The sequence below is a fragment of the Ambystoma mexicanum genome, chromosome 2q (genome assembly GCF_040938575.1).
Source record: "Ambystoma mexicanum isolate Mex_15411 chromosome 2q, UKY_AmexF1_1, whole genome shotgun sequence".
In the NCBI taxonomy this organism is placed as follows: Eukaryota; Metazoa; Chordata; class Amphibia; order Caudata; family Ambystomatidae; genus Ambystoma; species Ambystoma mexicanum.
Window position 1 is genome coordinate 769,773,908 of NC_090924.1, and position 20,967 is coordinate 769,794,874.

A 20,967-nucleotide genomic window follows, 5' to 3' on the forward strand; every position below is an offset into this window, starting at 1 on the left:
TAATCGCGAAAGGACCCAATTGGGGAGCTAGTGCAAACAATAAGGTCAACCCTGCTTGGTAATACAACAGCTTCCACATGAGGCCAGACAATTTGGCCCTCCCCAATGGCTCATTTGACCTTGCAGCTATACTCTTTTTGCATCACCTCTTGCAACTCCTATCTGAGAACACGTTACACCCCTAACATGCCTCGTACTCTCTCTCTCTCATTGGGAACCAGGTGCTTTATAAGAATCACAGCCGAGCGAACCTCCAGGTCTCCCTGGTCCCCTATTTTAATGTAGTGTACCCCATGCCCTTCTAGTGTCCCATGTAGTCGCTGTATGCCCAGCACCCCCTGGTCCCCGTTGATCTCGCTGTATACGCCCCTTCTTGCTTGCTGGTGACCCCTACCCTGACCCCCTGCAATGTTGCTGTGTAGCCAGCCCCTCCGGACCCCATGTATCATTGTGAGGCATGCACTCCTGTCTGTGCCTTAGCACATGCACGATCTGGGTTATCCAGACCGCATACAGTAGATAGCCTTCACTTTTGTGCTGCTCATGGCCTGTGGGAGCGTCTTTGCGTTCTTCCTCCTTTACTCCCTTTTCAGCTAGCGCCTTAGAGGCGCACTGTGCTTAGGCGTTTTATGGATGAAGCCTCATATCATATGATATCACTACGCTTACTCTCTACTCTACACCATCACACAATTAGAATACGGCTATAGCCCTCGATAAATTCGGCCTAGCTGCTTACATACGTACACTACCCGATAAACACCCCATCACTCTAATAAAACACAGCAATATCCCTTGACAAACCAGCCTAGCTGCACACATAAGCGTCGTACAGGCCTAACGCAGCCAGAACCTACACTGGATGTACACCCTCCAAACTGCACACATTCAAACGATATCACCACCACCACACCTAATGCTAGGATGCAGCCACCATCAGGCAATTACATCAGCTGCACACATAACTGGTGCACCCAAACACCCTATGAACTCCTGAACTCCCTGCAAAGGTGTGACGGTGCCCGCGATGAAGTGGGTAATGTTCCATTTGTCCGCAGGGCAGCCAGGAACCTGCGGAATACAGGCAGGTGGGCCCCAGGGGCCAGGAGAGGGGGCTGCCAATAGTGGCCGCCCAGTGGACAAATGGAACATTACCCACTTCATCACGGGCACCGTCACACCTTTGCAGGGAGTTCAGGGGGGAGGGGGGATTGGGTGTGTTGGGGAGTTCAGGGGGGAGGGGGGATTGGGTGTGTTGGGGAGTTCAGGGGGGAGGGGGGATTGGGTGTGTTGGGGAGTTCAGGGGGGGAGGGGGGAGGAGGGATTGGGTGTGTTGGGGAGTTCAGGGGGGAGGGGGGATTGGGTGTGTCAAACCTATTCACATTCATAATACACTTTTTCCTTTTGCACAAATCAAATGTGTGGACATTGCTCATTTCGTATGTGTGCTTTATTGGTGTACAGTCCACAGTGTGCATGTCCCAGACACACACAGTGCCCCAAGTGCCGTCTCCATGTTACACACACCAGCCGTGTGTGCTAGAAGCATTGGTCAATGATATTTTGACGCATTTCACGCCCCTCCTTTGCATCGCGGCCTCCATGAGGTGCTGCCCCATCCACACCCTCCTCATCCTCATCGTCAGGTGGTTGCAGTTCAGCGTCAGGGGGCAGGGCCACATTTCGTTTGACGCTCATATTGTGTGGCATGACACATGCCATGACGATCTTTGCCACCTTCTCATGGCGGAACAGGAGTGCCCCACCAGACCTGCTGAGACAGCGAAACCGTGCCTTCAATAGGCCAAATGCCTGCTCAATCACCACACGGGTACGTGTATGTGCACGGTTGAAGTCCTCCTCGTGCTGGTTCTGTGGATTCCGAACTGGTGTAAGTAGCCACCTCTTCAGGGGATAGCCTGTGTCACCTGTATGTGGGCGAGAATGTATGTGTCAGTCATGACGTCAAACTCAAAACTTGACGTGCCACCATGGCTTGCATCCAACTGTTACTCCGGACCACTTTGACATGTACTAATTGATTCACACTATGCGACAGGAATATGCTCATGGCTCTTATGGACTGTTGTGCATGCCATCAACCAATGTATGCAGGTGGGGTCATGTGCCTCCTTCGTGCGCAGTTATGGGGGACAGGCCTTTCAGTTGATGGTGTTTGGTGACGTGCATGTAGGTGCATTTTGTTGAAGTCATTGTGGTCTGAATTGGTTCAAGGCACTTGCAGATGGTTGTGTTATGGTTGGGACACACCTTCATTCACAAGGTAGGGCTGCATACATCAGGCCTTAAGTTTACTGGTGTCAGCTGAGGTTTGTGATGCATTAGGGTATGATCTGGCTCCGTTGTCTTTGCTACTCACAGCCGGGTGGAGTATGCATTGGTACGTCGTTCGCCTACCCACTTCGCAATTCCATGGTCATGACATTAGACTCACCAAGTAGCCCGGATCTTAGGCCTGCATGTCGTTCCATGTGAGGTGCAATTGTGGAGTTCCTCAGGACCCTTGAATCATGGGTTGCTCCGGGGAATCGGGTACAACAATGTGTGAAGATCCTGTTGGAGTCACAGACCATTTGCACGTTGATTGAGTGAAATAGTTTACGGTTGCGGTACGGTGCCTCCATGGCATGTGGGACCACCAATTCCACATGGGTGCAGTTGATGGCACCAATGCAACCAGGTGCAACCGGCTAGTGCATGGAAACCCACTTTGGTGTTTGCAATCTCCTCGGCAGTCCGTGGTAATGAGATGTGGTCGTCTGTGTGCTTGAGGAGGGCATCGAGCACTTTGATCAGTGTACGAGAGAACAATGGTTGTGAAATGCCATGCAAGTGCCGCACTGTGTGCTGGTAGGTGCCTGTGGCCAGGAAGTGGAGTACAGACACTACCTTCAGTAGGGGTGGGATGGCGGTTGGTGTTTCTATCATGCTGATGATGTCGTTGTGTGTCATGTCTACGATGGCGGTGATGGTGTCCCGGTCCAAACAGTACAGGGTGTGGATCTGCTCAGCGGTGAGGTTGAATGGACTGGCTCTGATGCGTGGGATTGTGGGCTGCCTGCGTGGTGCCACTGGCTGTGCTGGTAGGGCTTGCTGGCCCTGCCTTGCCCTCCTTCTCCTCCTGTGTCTCCTCTGTGCAGCCTGTTGTTGTTGTAGCACTTGCATTGCTATCAGGTCCTCCAGCCCCATCATTGCTAGTCCTATTGGTATCATTGTGGAGTGTGACTGGGTTTGGGACGGGGTGGGGTGTGCTCTTTTTGTACTTCCTGAGTCTGTATTGCCTCCATCTGTGCTGATTCTGTGCACCTGTGGCAGCTGGATTCACTGCACTTGGCCATTTACGGTTGGTTCGCGATGGCGTAATTAGCACCATGGCGGTAAGGTACTTAACGGGCTTAATGATGGCGTTAGGTGCATGTCCACTTGGGTCGTGATCCGCGCAGCTTTGCACCATGCCGGTATTTACGGCGTGGCGGGTCGCGTGCGCGCGAACTTGTTGCAGTTAGCGGCAGCGTTAACTACGATGCCGCTAATGGCATCGTAGTTAACGGTCACGGGTCATGATCGGACCTAGCGGAAAACGATGCCAGTAATCATTTACCACCATCGTTTTTTGCTTACCGCCAGGGTCGTAATGAGGGCCAATGTGTCATTTAACCTCTTAAGTACCAAGGACGAGATATCTCGTCCTTGGAAGTGCATGCACAGTGCCAAGGACGAGATAGCTTGTCCTTTTTTGGCACCAGGGATCACACAAAACAGTAATCCAACCCCCAGGCTATGTGACGGGGAGGTCCCCCCTCACTGCAAGGGGGCTGGATTACCTTCAGTTTCACGTCGGCGTGAAACTGAAAGTAATTTTCACCGCAGCAGCCATTTCGGGCTGCTGCAGTGAAAGATGAGTCTTCACCTTTCTCCCCCTCGATCTCCGGCTGTATTTCAAGCCGGAGATCGAGGTGGGCATCGTTGGAAAGGGGAGATCCTCCCCTTTCCAACAATATCCTGTGTGACAGCATTGCTACCCGCGGATCGGGTGCAGGGCGCTCGATGCGGGGGCAGCAATGCCCACTAGATGCCAGGGAAACATTTGTGACGTGGGGGGGAGAGGGGCTGCTTACAGTAAGCAGCCCTCAGCTCCCCGGCCCCCAAAGTATGGGGACACATATATAATGACCCCTGGGGGCAGACAGGTGACCATCTGCCCCCAGGGGTGGGTGCATAACACAAAAAAAATCTAAATAAAAAAAAACATGATGGGAAGGGGGAGGGGTTTGGGGGCCCTACCCACCACGGATTTTGTCGGAAAGGGTGTCATTGGAAAGGGGCGACTCTCCCCTTTCCAATGACACCCTTTGTGATAGCATTGCTGCCCGCGGACAGGGCTCTTCTCTTTCCCCACTCATTTTTAATCTTTATTTTCAACCAGTTTTTAGGATTTTCAGGAAATATGGTTTGCTATTCCATTCATATGTGGATGATACGCAACTATATATTGAGTTACAAAATAATGAAGAGGATTTTGAAAGAATTAATCAATGTATGAAGGAACTTAATGAATGGATGAATAACAACTATCTACAATGAAATGCTGCTAAAACGGAAATTATACTGTTTAGCTCAAAGAACAAAAAAACAGCAGAAACTCAAAGCTCTCCCCCTATGATTCCGGGTGAACAACTGCAATATGCTAAAAAAGTAAAAAACCTAGGTTGCTGGTGGCAAGCAAATTTGAATAGCGATGCCCAAGTAGGGGCTAAAGTGAAAACTGTTCACTATGCACTTCTATCATTAAGGAAAATACTCCCTTACATTCCAACAGAAGATAGAGCAGTAGTGGTGGGGGCAATGACCAACCCCCACCTAGATTATATTAACAGTTTACTGGCAGGGATTCCTCAGAAGCAAATGATGAGACTCCAAAGAGCACAAAATGCAGCAGGGAGAGCTATTGGAAACTTAAAGAAAAGTGATCATGTGTCATCCATGCGGAGATCACTCCACCGGCTGATGGTGGAAGATGGGATTACATTTAAGATGGCAGGCCTAGTGTTTAAATGTACTAAAGGGCTGGCCCCCACATATTTAGCTGATAAAATAACATTTTATCAGCCGAAAAAGGAACTTACGTTTGGAGGACAAACTCTTACTTTGCATTCCACAAACAAAATGCACTACAAGAGGAGATAGAAGCTTTGGTGTTTATGGACCTAAAGTCTGGAATCAACTTCCTCTCGAAATTCGAAAGTGTGAAAGCCTGGAGCTCTTCAGAAAGAGACTGAAAACCTTTCTATTTAGATAAATGTAAACATGTCAACTAAATTAAACCTCGAGATATCTTTTTTTTCTTCTCTTATGAAATCCGCGATTTCTCATAGTTGCCATCTGTGGCCGAATATGGTTGACTCCGTCTGGTGCGCGTAATAAATTATTGAAAATCAAAAAATCAAATCAATGCGCAGGGAGCAATGCCCACTAGACACCAAGGAAACGTTTGGGACGTGGGGGGCTGCTTACAGTAAGCAGCCCTCACCCCCGGCCCCCAAAGTATGGGGGCACATATATAATGGCCCCTGGGGGCAGACAGGTGACCATCTGCCCCCAGGGGTGGGGGGCATAACAAAACAAAAAAGCAACACAAAAAAATGTGATGGGAAGGGGGAGGGGGTTAGGGGACCCTAGCCACCACGGATTTTGTCAGAAAGGGTGTCATTGGAAAGGGGAGACTCTCCCCTTTCCAATGACACCCTTTGTGACAGCATTGCTGCCTGTGGATTGGACCCAGGGCGCTCGATGCGCAGCCAGCAATGCCCACTAGACACAGGGATGTCTTTGAATGCGGGAGGGAGGTGGGGGCTGCTTACAGTAAGCAGGCCTCGCCCCCCATCCCCCAAAGCATGGGGGCACATATGGTGGGTGGCCACAGCGAACTGTCTGGGAATTGTCTTCATTTCCAGCCAATTTCAGAGACATTTCCCTGTGTCCACTCACCGAAACATGTCTCCAACAACAGATGTCATACGTTCTCACGTTCCCACAGGTGTCCCGACGAAAAAGGTACCTCACATGTGTGGGTGCACATACTGGGGGCGTAAAAGGAAAAGGGTAACGCGCTGGTAACCCCAAGCCTTTCGCCACAGCACAATTTGTTCATGTGGGCATCTTACAGATTTGGGCCTAGCGTGTCAAAGCCAGCAAGGAAAACAGGGAACCCTGTGCATTTCCCAAAAGAGGACAGCCGTGGGATTGCACAGAGGTCTGACTTGCGCGAAGCGGCCCAGAATTTATTACTCAGAACTCCAGACAAAGTGAACATTTTGTTTTTTCCCCACCAAATATCACACTTTGTCGGGGATTGCGGCTAATAAAAACTGGGGAAATTTGCTCAAGGCAGACCTCTGTGGATTCCCACGGGTGTCCTCTTTTCGGAAATGCATGGGGTTCCCCGTTTTCCTTGGTGGCTTGGACACCCGAGGCCCATATCTGTATGTTGTGCTTGTCTGGAGAAAGTGTCAAATTCAGGTGTCGAAACAGGCTTGGGGTTACCTGTATTTTAGGCTTTCCCCTTGGCGCCCAGGTAGGTGCACCCACACATGTGAGGTACCATTTTCATCGGGACACCTGTGAGAATGCGGGACGGTAGGCCATGTGTTGTTGGCGGCGTGTTTCGATGGGTGCGCCGAGTGAAATGTGTGGAAAATGCGCTTTTTTCCCCACATTTCGGACTTTGCAGGGGTGTCTGGGTAATACATTCTGGGCCAATTTGCGCAAATCATACCTCTGCAGATTCCCACGGGTGTCCTCATTTCAGAAATGCATGGGGTTCCCTGTTTTCCTTGGTGGGTTGGACACCCGAGGCCCATATCTGTATGTTGTGCTTGTCTGGAGAAAGGGTGAAATTCAGGTGTGAAAACAGACTTGTGGTTACTTGTGTTTTAGGCTTTCCCTTTGGCGCCCAGGTAGGTGCACCCACACGTGAGGTACCGTTTTCATTGGGACACCTGTGGGAACACAGGAAGGTATAACATTTGTTGTGTTTGTGTGGTTTTCATAACGTATTGACCCATTTGCTGGTGCCCTTTGTCACACAACCCTTTCATTTCCCAAATGTGGTCTACATTTAGTTGCTGCTTTAGGCACCATACACTTTTGTAACCTGCACAAGTTACCTACCCTTGAAAAGGTCTGCCCCTGGAGCCACCAGGGGGCGCCGAGATGTGCTGAAGTTTCTCGGCTGACCTCCTCCCCAGGGCGGCCTTTTTCTTCATCTGGGCCTCCCCAGCCCCACTCTAGCCGTGTCCTGACCCCCCCTGGGGCTGGCTTATAGCTCCAGGACCAAGAAGAGCGAACTCCCGGTGTCGGGAGGTGCCGGGAGCGTGGAGTTTGCAGCCTCCCGGGTGGCAAGCCGAACGAAGCCGGGAGTGCGGCCCCACCGAGGAGAACCGCGCAGCGCTGTCTCGCTGGCGGTGGGGGAGGGGCGGAGACTCCGGCGCCCCCTCACGGTCATGCTGCTGGCCTGTGGCCCCCCCTCTGCGGTGACCGTTGTGTGGCGGTTCCCGCGGGAGGGGGCTGTGGGTTCCCCTCAGAGGAGAAGAGAGTGCCTATATTCTGGGGGAGCGAGGTCCCGGGCGGAGTGAGGAGAGGCCCCTGGTGTTGCTGAGGAGACGAAGCGTGGAGCAAGTATTTTGCTGTGAGCCCCGGCGGAGGGCCTGCGCAGAACGGAGTGGCTTGCTGGTGGGAGGTGGAACAAGGAGGTTCCAAGCGGCCCAGTGACTGAAGCGACGTCCCCCCGGCCAAACTCAGCCTTTCATCCTTCCGAGGTCGATAAATGAGCACCACACACCGTGGGTAATAATAAGCAGCGCTCAGATACCTGAGGGTTTGTAGCGCTATATAAAAGCCTAATTATTATTTATTATTATTAACATCCGGCTTCGGTACAGTGACCGGAAGGGAGTGGCGCGAGGTGCCGGTGTGCTGCGTGGGTCCGGTCTGATCAGACCTGTGAGGAGGGGTCTGCACCGTACCTGGAGCGCGGCAGGGGAGCCGCGAGATGTGCGAAGCCCGGTGATGGGAGAGGGGGTGTTATAGCCCGGCTCCCCACATACCCTGTCGGAATAGCCTGCTGAGAGGTGGCGGCAAAGAGAGACTAAGGCTGTCTGAAAAAGGACCCAGAAGCTGTTGTTGGCTGGAGGTGGTAGCTGTGTGGGGGTCTTGGCCTTTGTAGTAGCGACGTTTGCAGACACTGTGGAGCTTGAGGACCCTGCCTGAGTTCCGGCGGTGTCTGTCTCGCTCCTGTACTGTTCTAGAGGCAGGCGTGGGAGGAGTAGATGCTGCCTAGTGGCTGGAGGGGAGCCCTGATTCTTCTTGCTTCTTTTCACTTCTTCGGTTTCTACGTGGTCTCTGGTTGCGCTCTGGAGGGGCGCTCTCTCAGAGCTTGTTGAAGGCCCTACTTGGTCCCGTTGTCTGTTAGTGCTCCTACTGTGGGGAATCGATCTGAACATCGTTTTACGAGGAGACTGGAGTGCGGATGCAGGGAGTGAGGGCTCTCCAGCAATTCCGGAGGTCGCCCAGGTGTCATGGGCGCTACTCCCGAGGGGCCAGGACTGGCCCAGCGCCCTCGGAAGCAGACCAGTCTTCCACTACTCCGGACCCAGCAGACCCCTACAGGGGCCCTTTGGACCATGTCCTGGCACCTTTGGCGCCAGGCTCATGAAGAGTTTCAGTCCCGGCGCCAGGCTCATATTGATAAACAGTGTAATAATGCTTGGGTGGACTTACCTGAGGCAGACCATGCTGCATATTTACCCAGAACAAACCAGTCTGGTTGAAGTCCCCAGCCATCAGGGCTGGGAGGAACTATTTCCTCCATTCAGGAACTCTTTTCTTACCTGGGTGGAACCGGTGGAAGAACACACACTGGAAGCACTTCTCTGCTATTTAAACGACGCCCGATGGAAAACACGTGCTTCGCGTTATTCTGCAGCAGCAGCAGGACGCTCACCGAGTCGGCTCCTGCATTCCAGGTCCAGAGTCATCTTCAGCTTCCGCGCAGCAACCTGTGGATGAAGAAAGACACAGAACAATACTTACCAGATCCCGGAATCCAGTCACCGGAAAAACCTGCAAAGAATAAACATAAGGTTAGAAAAGTGCAACTCGCTCGCAGCCGCGCCCGCTTACCTGATCCATCCGTGATTGCAACGGAGCTAACCGCGGCCTTCTCTTCAGCAGCTTCTCTGCACCTGAAAGGCAAAGGACATAATTAAAAAGGGGTTCGGGTGAAGGCAGTCGCATTCATCTTAACTTAGCAGTTTTTGCACGCGCAGTAGCGGCCGCATCAACCTCAGCATCCCGGCACCTGAAAACTAGGAAAAGGACATTATAAGAGGTGCCATTAAAAGCGGCCAACGAACATTATACTTACGTGCATCGGCACGTGCAGCGGCAACGGAAAACTACGCCCACCGCATCCTGAGGCCTGAAACAAAGGAAAAGGGACTTTATTGAGGTGCCCATCTTTTAAAGCCTAAAGACTACAGTATACTTACAGGCATCCGCTCGTGCAGTAACGGCGGCATCGCTCTTCGGCATCCCAGCACCAGTGCCACAACTAAGGCCGCAAAAGACTTGAGCCTCAACACTGAACTCATCCAGTGACGTAACTGGAATCCATGCACCCCTGCACCAGACGCAGGATGGAGAGCTCAGCATTTATACGCCTAAGGTGAGAGCTCGCAGAGACAAGTAGAAAGCTAGGCTGTGGGAGAAACTGGCGATTGGTGGGAGAAGGAATCCCATCAAACGGTGATTAACCCTTTTTCTTCCACCTGCAGAAAACTTACCCTGCAAGTCAGACATTCGATAAGAGGAAGCCCAGTCCTGAGAGTCGTCCGAGCTCTACGCTTCTCAATTGAAGAAACGATAGCAGCCCAGCCGGGATCAGCGCCTCCGTGGGAATCAGGTGAGCGTTACACCAGGGTTCAAGAGAGGACATCAATATGCAGGTCTCCGGCCAAAAAGAAGTTGTTGATACCCAGGATATGGGCCGCAGTATGGCAGCTCTTCTTGAGGAGATCCGAGGGTTTAGGGCAGACATAGGGAAGAGACTTGACTACCTGGATAAGAAGGTGGATGATGTGGAGGATAGGGTTCAAGCCTTCGAGGCCAATCAATCTTCCGTGGATCTCCTTGAGACTCAGTTTGACCTGCGGCTGGCGGAGCTTGAGAGAAAGGAGGAAAAGATTGCCCTCAAGCTTGACGACTTGGAAAATCGAGAGAGACGCTCTAATTTGAGGTTCCTTAACATAACGGAGCAGGAGGGAGAGACACAAGTTGACCTGGAGCGAAAGGTCAAAGAAGTTATAAGCCTTGTGTTTGAAGGAGAGAATACTAATGTTCCTACCATTGACAGAGCTCAGAGCAGGAGGTCGTGCGGGAGGCCCTCGCTCCGTCTTAGTGAAGTTCCACTACTATAGAGAGAAGACCAAGATATTGGAGCTCGCTCGTAAAAAAGGTGTGATCGAGTGGAATGGTGCCAAGATCTCCATTTACCAGGATCTTTCTGCACACTCACTGGCTCGCCGGAGACTCTGTGGGCCATTAACGAGGTGGCTGCACTCGAAGGGAGTGCGGTATAGGTGGGGGCACCCATTTTCTCTCACCTTTGAACTCGACGGAGAGAGACATGTTCTTACCTCGGAGTCCGACATCAGGAGAGCAATGACAGAGCTGTTGAGTGACTCCCTTCGGGAGCAGGTCAAGTTAGATGACATTCTTGCTGGGGGTCGCCGCGGGGATTCTCTGGCGTCCCTGGGACGACGGCGCGTTCGGGGACATAGGAAATACAGGAAGATAGCGCCCCCGTCCCCGGGACAAGCGCTGACCTAAATTGAGGATGGAACCTCTGCTGTCCTCTGACTGCTACTGTTCTTGAAATGGGTTGGGTATAGTTGGTTTAGCTCCGGTCCCTAAACTAGATCGCTTCATGGTCTGGCTGGTGGTGAGGGGATGCCGGGTGCTGTCTTTTCTTTCCTCTCTTTCGTTCTTTGGGTCTGGGGGGCCCGGAAACTGTTGTGTTCTGTGTGAGCTTGTTCGCCCTGGTGGAGGCGAGCCTTGGTGGTCTGAAGGCTTGACTATAGGATGATGCAGTCCTTTCGGACGCTCAGAAGTTGGGTGGGGGGGAGGGATGGGGTTGGGTGAGACAGAAGGGGGAGTTAGGAGCTACCATGATTGTCAGGTTCAACATGTATGTTCTGGTTTTTTGGTGGGCACCTTGGTTCGGGGGTGGCGCTCTCATGTGGTTTTACGTCTGTCCTTATGAATGAGTTTCCTTATTCTCTTTCTGTGGGGTCTTTAAATGGGCGAGGCTTGAACTCTCCGACTAAGAGGTTGCTGGTGCTCAGGGAGTTCCGGCGGTTAAAGTTGCACTTTCTCTTTGTACAGGAATCCCATTGGGTTAAGGGGAGAGAACCCGCCTTCAAATCCAGGGCTATTCAATACCTATTTCGATCATCATATGGGGTGAAGAGACAGGGGGGGTTCGTGCTCATGGTTTCCCCAGACGCGCAATTCTCTCCCAGAGTGCATAAAGTGGATCCAGAGGGGCGTTTTATTATGGTCAAGGGGGAGGTAAGGGGCAGGTTGTTTACCTTGGTGGGAGTGTACGGACCGAATGAAGATCAGGATGTGTTTTGGCAGGGGATGAGCGGGAAAATCAGTGATTTTTCAGAGTGAGCAATCATTGTAGGGGGAGACTTCAATATGGTTTTGAATTCAGATAAAGACAGGAAATCCTCTAACCCGTGTCCTGATCTTGGATCCCAGATGAGGATGGCAAATTTGTTTCGGAAGGTAAATATGGACCTACAACTTTTAGATGCTCACCCTGATGTTGGTAATCACGATCCTCTATTTACCTATTTCTCCTCGGTACATCAATCATTCTGTAGGATTGACTATGTGCTGGTCGATTCCTTAGTCCATGAATATATCTCCGACTTCAAGGTAGAGTCCATCCCATGGTCCGATCATGATATGGTTTGTGTTAGTTTGGGGATTCCCCCGGGGTCAGGGGCAAATCGCGGTGGATATGTAATGATTCTCTCCTGCAAGATAGTGCGCTAAGGCAGTCCCTACTAGACTCGATAGTTGAATTTTTCACCTTAAATGACAATGGAGAGGTAGGGATTGGAGGGGTGTGGGATGCATTTAAAGCTACGATCAGAGGTGTTTTGATGGAAATGGGAGCTAGGAGGAAGAGGGAAAAGGCTAGGGAAGAGAGCAAACTGAGGGAGAAGATTCTGGCTATCCAGCCAGGGGGGAAGTTGAAGACGCAGATAGATCCGGACAAGCGGGCTAAGTTCCAACAGCTAAGAGCTAAACTATCCGCCTTGCTTGTGGGGCAGACGGAGAAGAAGCTTGCGTTTCTGAAACAGCGGTATATGGAGAAGGGGGAAAAAGTGGACAAGATATTGGCTTGGAGACTCAGTGAACTCCGTAATAGTCGGCGTGTCAATTGCATATCTGGTCGGGGGGGTGAAAGGTGGCTGGGGGATGACCAAATTGCGGAACAATTTAAGTCATATTATGAAACCCTTTATACTTCTGAATATTTTGGTGATGGGTCAGATGTGGATCGGTTCTTTGTGTCGCTTCCCATCCTTTGTCTGCCGCAGGAGCGCTCGGCCTTTTTGGAATTCCCGATATCTCCCCAGGAGGTTGTTGATGCTATTGCGTCTTTGAAGAACGGCACTGCGCCGGGAGACGACGGATTCACCGTCCGCTTTTACAAGACATTTCGGTCCACATTGTCTCTGCATGTGTCTAAGGTGTATAATTCGGCCCTGGAGACGGGGTCTCTTCCTCCCTCCATGATGTCGGCTCTCATTGTGGTCATCCCGAAGGAGGGGAAAGATCCCTCCTTATGTCAATCATATAGGCCCATTTCGCTCCTAAATGTTGACGTGAAGCTATTGGCCAGAATCCTGGCGACCAGGTTGTCTAGACTTATTCCCTCTTTGGTTCACGGGGACCAGGTGGGCTTCATTCCAGGGCGGCAGGGATCTGATAATGTGCGGAAAACATTGGATTTAATGTATGAAGTGTCCAAGAGTGAGTCTGAGGCTTATCTCCTCTCGCTAGATTCTGAAAAGGCCTTTGACCACGTTGAATGGTCTTACATGATGAAGGTGTTTCGAAAGATGGGTATTGGTGACAGGTTCTGTGGGTGGGTCGCGGCACTATATAATGCTCCATCTGCGCGGGTTCTGGTCAATGGCTTTACGTCCCCGAGCTTTTCACTTTTTAGAGGAACTCGCCAGGGCTGCCCACTTTCTCCTCTTTTGTATGCTCTAGCTATGGAGCCCTTTGCTATCGCGGTTAGACGGGAGGAGGCGATTACAGGAGTGTGATGTGGGGAGTTCGATTTTAAGCTGTCTCTTTTTGCAGACGACATCCTGGTGTATCTGTCTGGAATTAATGACTCGCTGCCCCGGTTGTTAGAGTTGATACGTGGTTTTGGAAAGTTCTCCGGTCTCAAAATCAATGTTTCTAAATCCTGTATTATGCCCATCGGAGGGTGTGACGAAGATATTGAGGGTAGAGTGGAGTTGTTTGGGATGCGAATAGAGAAAGTCAGTGCCAGGTATCTTGGGGTGGTAATTCCGAGGGACCTAAGTAAGGTGTTTGAGTTGAACTTTCCCCCGTTGTTGGCCGAAGTTTGTCGTGACTTGGATAGGTGGGCTCCACTGATGCTCTCTTGGTTTGGGCGAATGGTATCTGTGAAGATGAACGTGCTGCCTAGGCTTCTCTATCTCTTCTCTTCTCTGCCTTGTGCTGTCCCGGACTCCTCCTTTCTATCGCTTCGAGCGAGACTTCTTCGCTTTGTGTGGGGTGGTAAGAGAGTGTAACGCTCACCTGATTCCCGTAGATGCGCCGGTCTTGACTGGGCGTATACCGTATCTTCAAAGGTGATGTGTAACACACGGCTGGCTCTTTGGGCTGGACCTCTGTGCACTGTATGTCTGACTCGAAGGGCAAGATGTCTGCAGATAGAAAATATGGGATTAATGAACTGGGTTATTGAATGTCTCTCTCTTCTTCCCTTTCTCTTCTCCTGTAGAACCCCAAAGGTTAACGCTCTCACCTTAGGTAAGTGAACGCCGTGCTCTCCATCTGCCTCGGGGCAGGGTGCTGTAACCAGTTTCTTCACTGGATAAGGGGAGCAGGCCTCTTGACTTCAGAGGACTGCTGTCCGTCGTTTACTGCACGAACGGTAAGTTTCGAGTAATTCTAATGTCTTTAAAAGTCTTTAGTAATGATGTCTCTTGTTTTGCAGGGTTCCGGCGATGGCGGATGACGGGCTGAAGTGAGTTGAAGACGGAGCCCGTGTGATAAATAGAAGCGCCTGGAAGCACGCAAGTAAGCGCTTCTTGCCTGCTTCACGATGCGCTCTAACTGTCTTTTTATTTTGCAGGTACAAGTTCGGAGCGGCTGCAGGGTGCCGTAATACCCACTGGGTTAGATGTGGAAAGGAGTAATGGCACCTGAGTATTAAAGTTCCCCAATGTCTTTAAACGCACCTTGTTTTGTCTTTCAGATGCGGGATGCAGCGCCGAAGGCCTCCGGAGCGTGCGAAGAGTTGGTAAGCTTTTGTATTTCAGATGCTGGAATGCAGTGCGAAGACCTCCGGAGCGCACGAAGAGTAGGTAAGCCTTTGTCTTTCAGATGCCGGAATGCAGCGCGAGGCGTTGGTGACAGCCGATGGACCTGGTAAGTGAAGCGCGGTCACTGAAGACCGTAATGCTAACCTGTTCTTTCTTGTCTTTATTGCTGAAGACTGGATTCAGGATGGTAAGCCTTTTTCCTTAGGCCCAGGATCAGATGCAGAAGACACGATGAGCGTTCTGCTGCAGAGGATGCAGAATAACGCAAAGCAAGATTCATCCATCGGGTGTGGTTTAAATAGCCTCCTGTAGTGCTTAGGTGTCTCCTTCCACAGCCACGCCTAGGTAAGAAAAGAGTTCCTGCTTTCCAGAATAGTTCCAGTGTTCTGAACCTAGGGAGTGGCTCCTGCCCCACCCAACAGGAAAAGTAGTTCCAAACAGAAGAGGATCAGAGGATCAACTGGCAGGCAAGTAAGCAGCATGGTCTGCTGCAGGTAAGTCCACCCAAGCATTATGAGCCCGGCGCTTCCAGCACTGGGACTGGGCATATTTATGAGCCTGGTGCCACTGGCGCCAGGACTGGGTCCAAAAGGTCCCAATTGGGACTGGTTGGCACTCGGAACCTGGGTTATGGATCTGCTTCCAAGGGAGTTGGGAAAACCCTGACCTTTTGGAAGCAGAGATCATGACAGTACCCCCCCTCAAGGCCCCTCCCAAACGGGGCTTCTCCGGGGGTTTTGGCTTGTCAGGAAATGTTCGGTGAAATCTTTTGATTAGGCGAGGAGCGTGGACATATTCAGCAGGTTCCCATGATCTCTCTTGGGGGCCGTAGCCTTTCCAGTCAATTAGGTAAAATAGTTTAGATTTGGAGATCTTGGAGTCCAGAATACTTTTGACTTCAAACTCGAGTTCTCCATCAACTAGGATAGGTTTTGGAGACTAGTTAGTCGGGTTTGAGGTTGCACGGGTTTTAATAGAGAGACGTGGAAGACCGGATGTATCTTCATGTGCGGGGGCAAGTCCAACTTGACCGCTACTGGGTTTACTACGGTAGTGATGGAATAGGGACCAAGGTATCTTGGGTTGAATGTGCATGGCCCTTTTAGAGGTAGATCTTTGGTGGATAACCAGACTTGATCCCCTACTTGATATTGAGGGGCTTCCTTCCGATGTTGATCTGCTCCTTTCTTGTATTGTTCTTTAGCCCTTTGAAGGTGAGAAACAGCTTCCTTAAAGGCTTGGGTGATTGTAGAATGCAGGTAGTCTACTGCTGGTGTTTCAAGATCTTGGAGGGGATCCAACTCCGAGGTTCGAGGGTGACTGCCGTATAAAAGAAAAAACAGGGTTTTCCCAGTTCCCGAATGGACAGAGTTATTGTAGGCATATTCGGCTATCCAAAGGATGTCTTTCCAAGTTTTTTCAGTTTGTTGCAGCATGCAGCGTAAATACTGTTCCAGAGTTTGATTGGTCCTCTCGGTTTGTCCGTCGGTCTGAGGGTGGTGACTGGTCGATAGTCTCACATCAATTTGAGCCGACCGACAGCAACTTCGCCAAAAATGAGAAATAAATTGACTACCTCGATCCGAAATTAGAACCGAAGGAAAACCGTGCAGTCGGACGATGTTTTCGAGAAATTCTCGGGCCAGAGTTGCTGCTGTTGGCAAGCCTTTGAGCAGAATGAAATGCGCCATCTTGGAGAATAAGTCCACGATTACTAGAATCGTATTGTATCCGGAGCATGGAGGTAGATCGGTGATGAAGTCCATAGAAAGCGTATGCCAAGGGCGAGGTGGGATGTCAATAGGGCGTAAGAGGCCTGCTGGTCTTTCCTTTTGACTCTTGTTTTGGGCGCATACTCCACAGGACATTATAAAGTCTCCGATATCTTTTTTCCAAGACGGCCACCAGAAGTAGCGCTTGATCTTTTCTGAGGTCTTGGCCATACCGGGATGTCCTTCCATTAAAGAATCGTGATAACAAGAGATTACTTTTTTCTGTGAATCTGTGCTGGGCAGGTATAATCGTTCTTGGAAATACAATAAGTTGTCCTTTACTGCAAAGTCCTTTCCCTGCAGATGCCAATTCTGTATGTCTGCTGGAGTTACAAGTTGCCTGGCTTTATCCTTAACTTCCTCTATGGATTGTGTGGTGATTACACCCAGAATTCTTTGTTCGGGAATGATTGGTACAGGTTTAGGGTTGATCAAGTGTTCTTCCACTCCCATCCGAGAAAGGGCATCAGCTTTACCGTTTTTTGTACCAGGTCGATAGGTAATTATGAAGTCAAACTCGGCAAAGAATAATGCCCAACGGAGTTGTCTAGAGGATTGGGCTTTTGCGGTTTTCAAATATTGCAGGTTTCGGTGATCCGTAATCACAGTAACGGTGTGTCGAGCCCCCAGCAGATAATGCCGCCAAGCCTTAAAGGCAGACTTGATAGCCAGAAGTTCTTTGTCAGTAATCGTGTAATTGATTTCAGGAGGCGAGAATTTGCGGGACCAAAATGCCACGGGATGCAACTGATTGGTTACCGGGTCCTTTTGTGATAGAACTGCCCCCATGGCAAGGCTTGAAGCATCAGTTTCCACGATATTGGGGAGTTCGGGGCGAGGGTGTTTTAAGATTGGTGCAGAGATAAATTTAGTCTTCAAATCCTGGAAAGCTTGTTCCGCCTCGGTGGACCATTCAAAACGTTTGTTTTTCTTTAACAAGGCAGTGATGGGCTGGACTATTCGAGAGAATTCGGGGATAAACCTGCGGTAAAAGTTAGCGAAGCCTAACATGCTTTGCACACCTTTTACAGAGGATGGTGATGGCCATTTGAGAACTGCATCGACCTTCTTTGAATCCATACGCACTCCGCTAGGTGATAATATGAATCCCAAGAATTCAACTTCAGTCACGTTGAAAACACATTTTTCCAACTTAGCGAAAAGTTTGTGTTGACGCAATCTTTCGAGGACCATTTTCACGTGTTTCCGATGTTCAGATTCCGATGAAGAATAAACAAGGATGTCGTCAATGTAAACAACAACACACACATCTATGAGCTCTCTGAGGACATCGTTCATAAAATATTGAAAGGCGGCCGGGGCATTGCAAAGTCCAAAGTGCATGACCTGATATTCAAATAGCCCATATTTGGTGCGGAAGGCCGTCTTCCATTCATCGCCCCCTTTTACTCGTACCAAGTGGTAGGCTCCTCTAAGATCCAGCTTTGTAAATATGCATGCTTTTCTGACTTGGTCCAGGAGTTCAGGGATCAAAGGTAACGGATATCTATTCTTAACGGTGATCTGGTTCAGGGAGCGATAATCTATACAAGTTCTAAGGTCTCCTTCCTTTTTTGGAACGAAGAACAAAGCTGAAGAAGCAGGGGACTTGGAAGGACGAATAAACCCATTTGCCAGGTATTGATCCAGGTATTGTCGAAGGTGAAGGTTCTCAGGCTCGGTGAGGGCATAAATTCTACTACAAGGAGGAGTAGATCCAGGTATCAGGTCTATCTGGCAGTCATAAAACCTATGAGGAGGGAGAGAGTTAGCCTGATCCTTCTGGAAAACATCTTGGTATTCTAGGTATTCGGGAGGTAACTGGGGAGTCTCTGAAGAAATTGCTGCCAGTGCAACACCAGGTGAAGGGTGACAAGTAGAGACACATTCTGGAAACTGGACCGTTCTTGCTCGCCAATCGATCAGAGGATTGTGTTTCTCTAACCAAGGTATTCCTAGGATAATCTGAAACTGAGGGGCCTTGATCACATCGAACACGATCTTCTCATGGTGTCCATCTTGACTTACTAGTGTCACTTCTTGAGTGGTATGCGTTACTGGCCCGGAGGCTATCTCTGTACCATCCACCGTAGTAATGACGTCCTTTACAGCCTTGGGACAAAGAGTTAGATTCATCCTCAAAACCATTTCATGATCCACATAATTGCCGATGGCACCGCTGTCGACGTAAGCTTCAATTGCATGTAATCGATCCGGATTATCAGGGCTAATGAGGACCATAGGTATCACGAAATGCGAGGTCACGGAACTGGTTTTCACGCTCGGCAAGAGGACCTCTATTCTTGTCGGGCGAGGTCGTTTCCCTGCTCAGAGTTTGTAACTTTGGTAACTGCAGCTCCTACTGCCTTCTTGGCAGGTTTCACCGGACAGTCTCGAAGAAAGTGCCCTGAGTTTCCGCAATAGAGGCATAATTGCAACTGTTTTCTCCTTTCCCGCTCCTTTTGTGTTAGAGGACCTTTCAGACCCCCTATTTGCATGGGTTCCCCGGAGTCTACTCCTTTGGAAGGAGTTGGTGGTTTGGAAAATACTCGAGCATCAAACTTGGAACGATCGGCCTTCCTGTTCTGCAGTCTGTGATCTATTTGAACGACTAAGTCTATATAGTCCGAACAATCTTGTGGGGGATTCACTACTTGGGCTAACACATCTTTGAGCTCTCCACGTAGACCTCTATAAAACAGCGTAATCCTTTTGTCCTCAGGCCAATGAGTTTCCACTATCAGTCTGTTGAAAGACGCAATATAAGCCAAAAGGTCTTGATTACCTTGTCGCAACGAAAGAAGCTCATTGTCCAAGGCCTGCCCCTGTGAATGTCTTGCGAACAGTTTTTCCATACTGAGCTGAAAAGCTTGAAAATCATGGAGGACCGGATCATCTTAATTTACTAGAGGGATCGACCAGTCTGCCGCATTGCCACTAAGGTACGAAAGCACGAAAGCTACTTTAGCTTGATCAGTTGGAAAGGCTGCTGGCCGGCATAAGAAATGCAACCGGCACTGATTGATAAATACTGCAAACCTCTTTGGGTCACCAGAAAATCGTTCGGGCGGAGCCAGAGGTACATTCCCAGGTAGGTTGATCTGCACTGGATTCATAGAGGATGTAGAAGGAAGATTTCCCCAGCTGCGGGTAACGGGGTCTGTCCGGCTTGTGACTGTAGCAATTGTCTAGCGAGATCATCTGTTCGCTCCTTGGAAATAATCAGTTCCCTTCTTAGAGCGTTCGTTTCCTGACGGGCTGCATGCACTTCTGCCCTTAGTTCCCCAAGTAACTGGGCTAGCTGGTCGGTATCCGAGGTTTCCATAGCGCCTGGACGGGAGTTTTGCGGTAGGCTTTGCGTTCTGTATCGCTCACCTGATTCCCGTAGAGGCGCCGGTCTTGACTGGGCGTATACCGTATCTTCAAAGGTGATGTGTAACACACGGCTGGCTCTTTGAGCTGGACCTCTGTGCACTGTATGTCTGACTCGAAGGGCAAGATGTCTGCAGATAGAAAATATGGGATTAATGAACTGGGTTATTGAATGTCTCTCTCTTCTTCCCTTTCTCTTCTCCTGTAGAACCCCAAAGGTTAACGCTCTCACCTTAGGTAAGTGAACGCCGTGCTCTCCATCTGCCTCGGGGCAGGGTGCTGTAACCAGTTTCTTCACTGGATAAGGGGAGCAGGCCTCTTGACTTCAGAGGACTGCTGTCCGTCGTTTACTGCACGAACGGTAAGTTTCGAGTAATTCTAATGTCTTTAAACGTCTTTAGTAATGATGTCTCTTGTTTTGCAGGGTTCCGGCGATGGCGGATGACGGGCTGAAGTGAGTTGAAGACGGAGCCCGTGTGATAAATAGAAGCGCCTGGAAGCACGTAAGTAAGCGCTTCTTGCCTGCTTCACAATGCGCTCTAACTGTCTTTTTATTTTGCAGGTACAAGTTCGGAGCGGCTGCAGGATGCCGTAATACCCACTGGGTTAGATGTGGAAAGGAGTAATGGCATGTGAGTATTAAAGTTCCCCAATGTCTTTAAACGCACCTTGTTTTGTCTTTCAGATGCGGGATGCAGCGCCGAAGGCCTCCGGAGCGTGCGAAGAGTTGGTAAGCTTTTGTCTTTCAGATGCCGGAATGCAGTGCGAAGACCTCCGGAGCGCACGAAGAGTAGGTAAGCCTTTGTCTTTCAGATGCCGGAATGCAGCGCGAGGCGTTGGTGACAGCCGATGGACCTGGTAAGTGAAGCGCTGTCACTGAAGACCGTAATGCTAACCTGTTCTTTCTTGTCTTTATTGCTGAAGACTGGATTCAGGATGGTAAGCCTTTTTCCTTAGGCCCAGGATCAGATGCAGAAGACATGATGAGCATTCTGCTGCAGAGGATGCAGAATAACGCAAAGCAAGATTCATCCATCGGGTGTGGTTTAAATAGCCTCCTGTAGTGCTTAGGTGTCTCCTTCCACAGCCACGCCTAGGTAAGAAAAGAGTTCCTGCTTTCCAGAAGAGTTCCAGTGTTC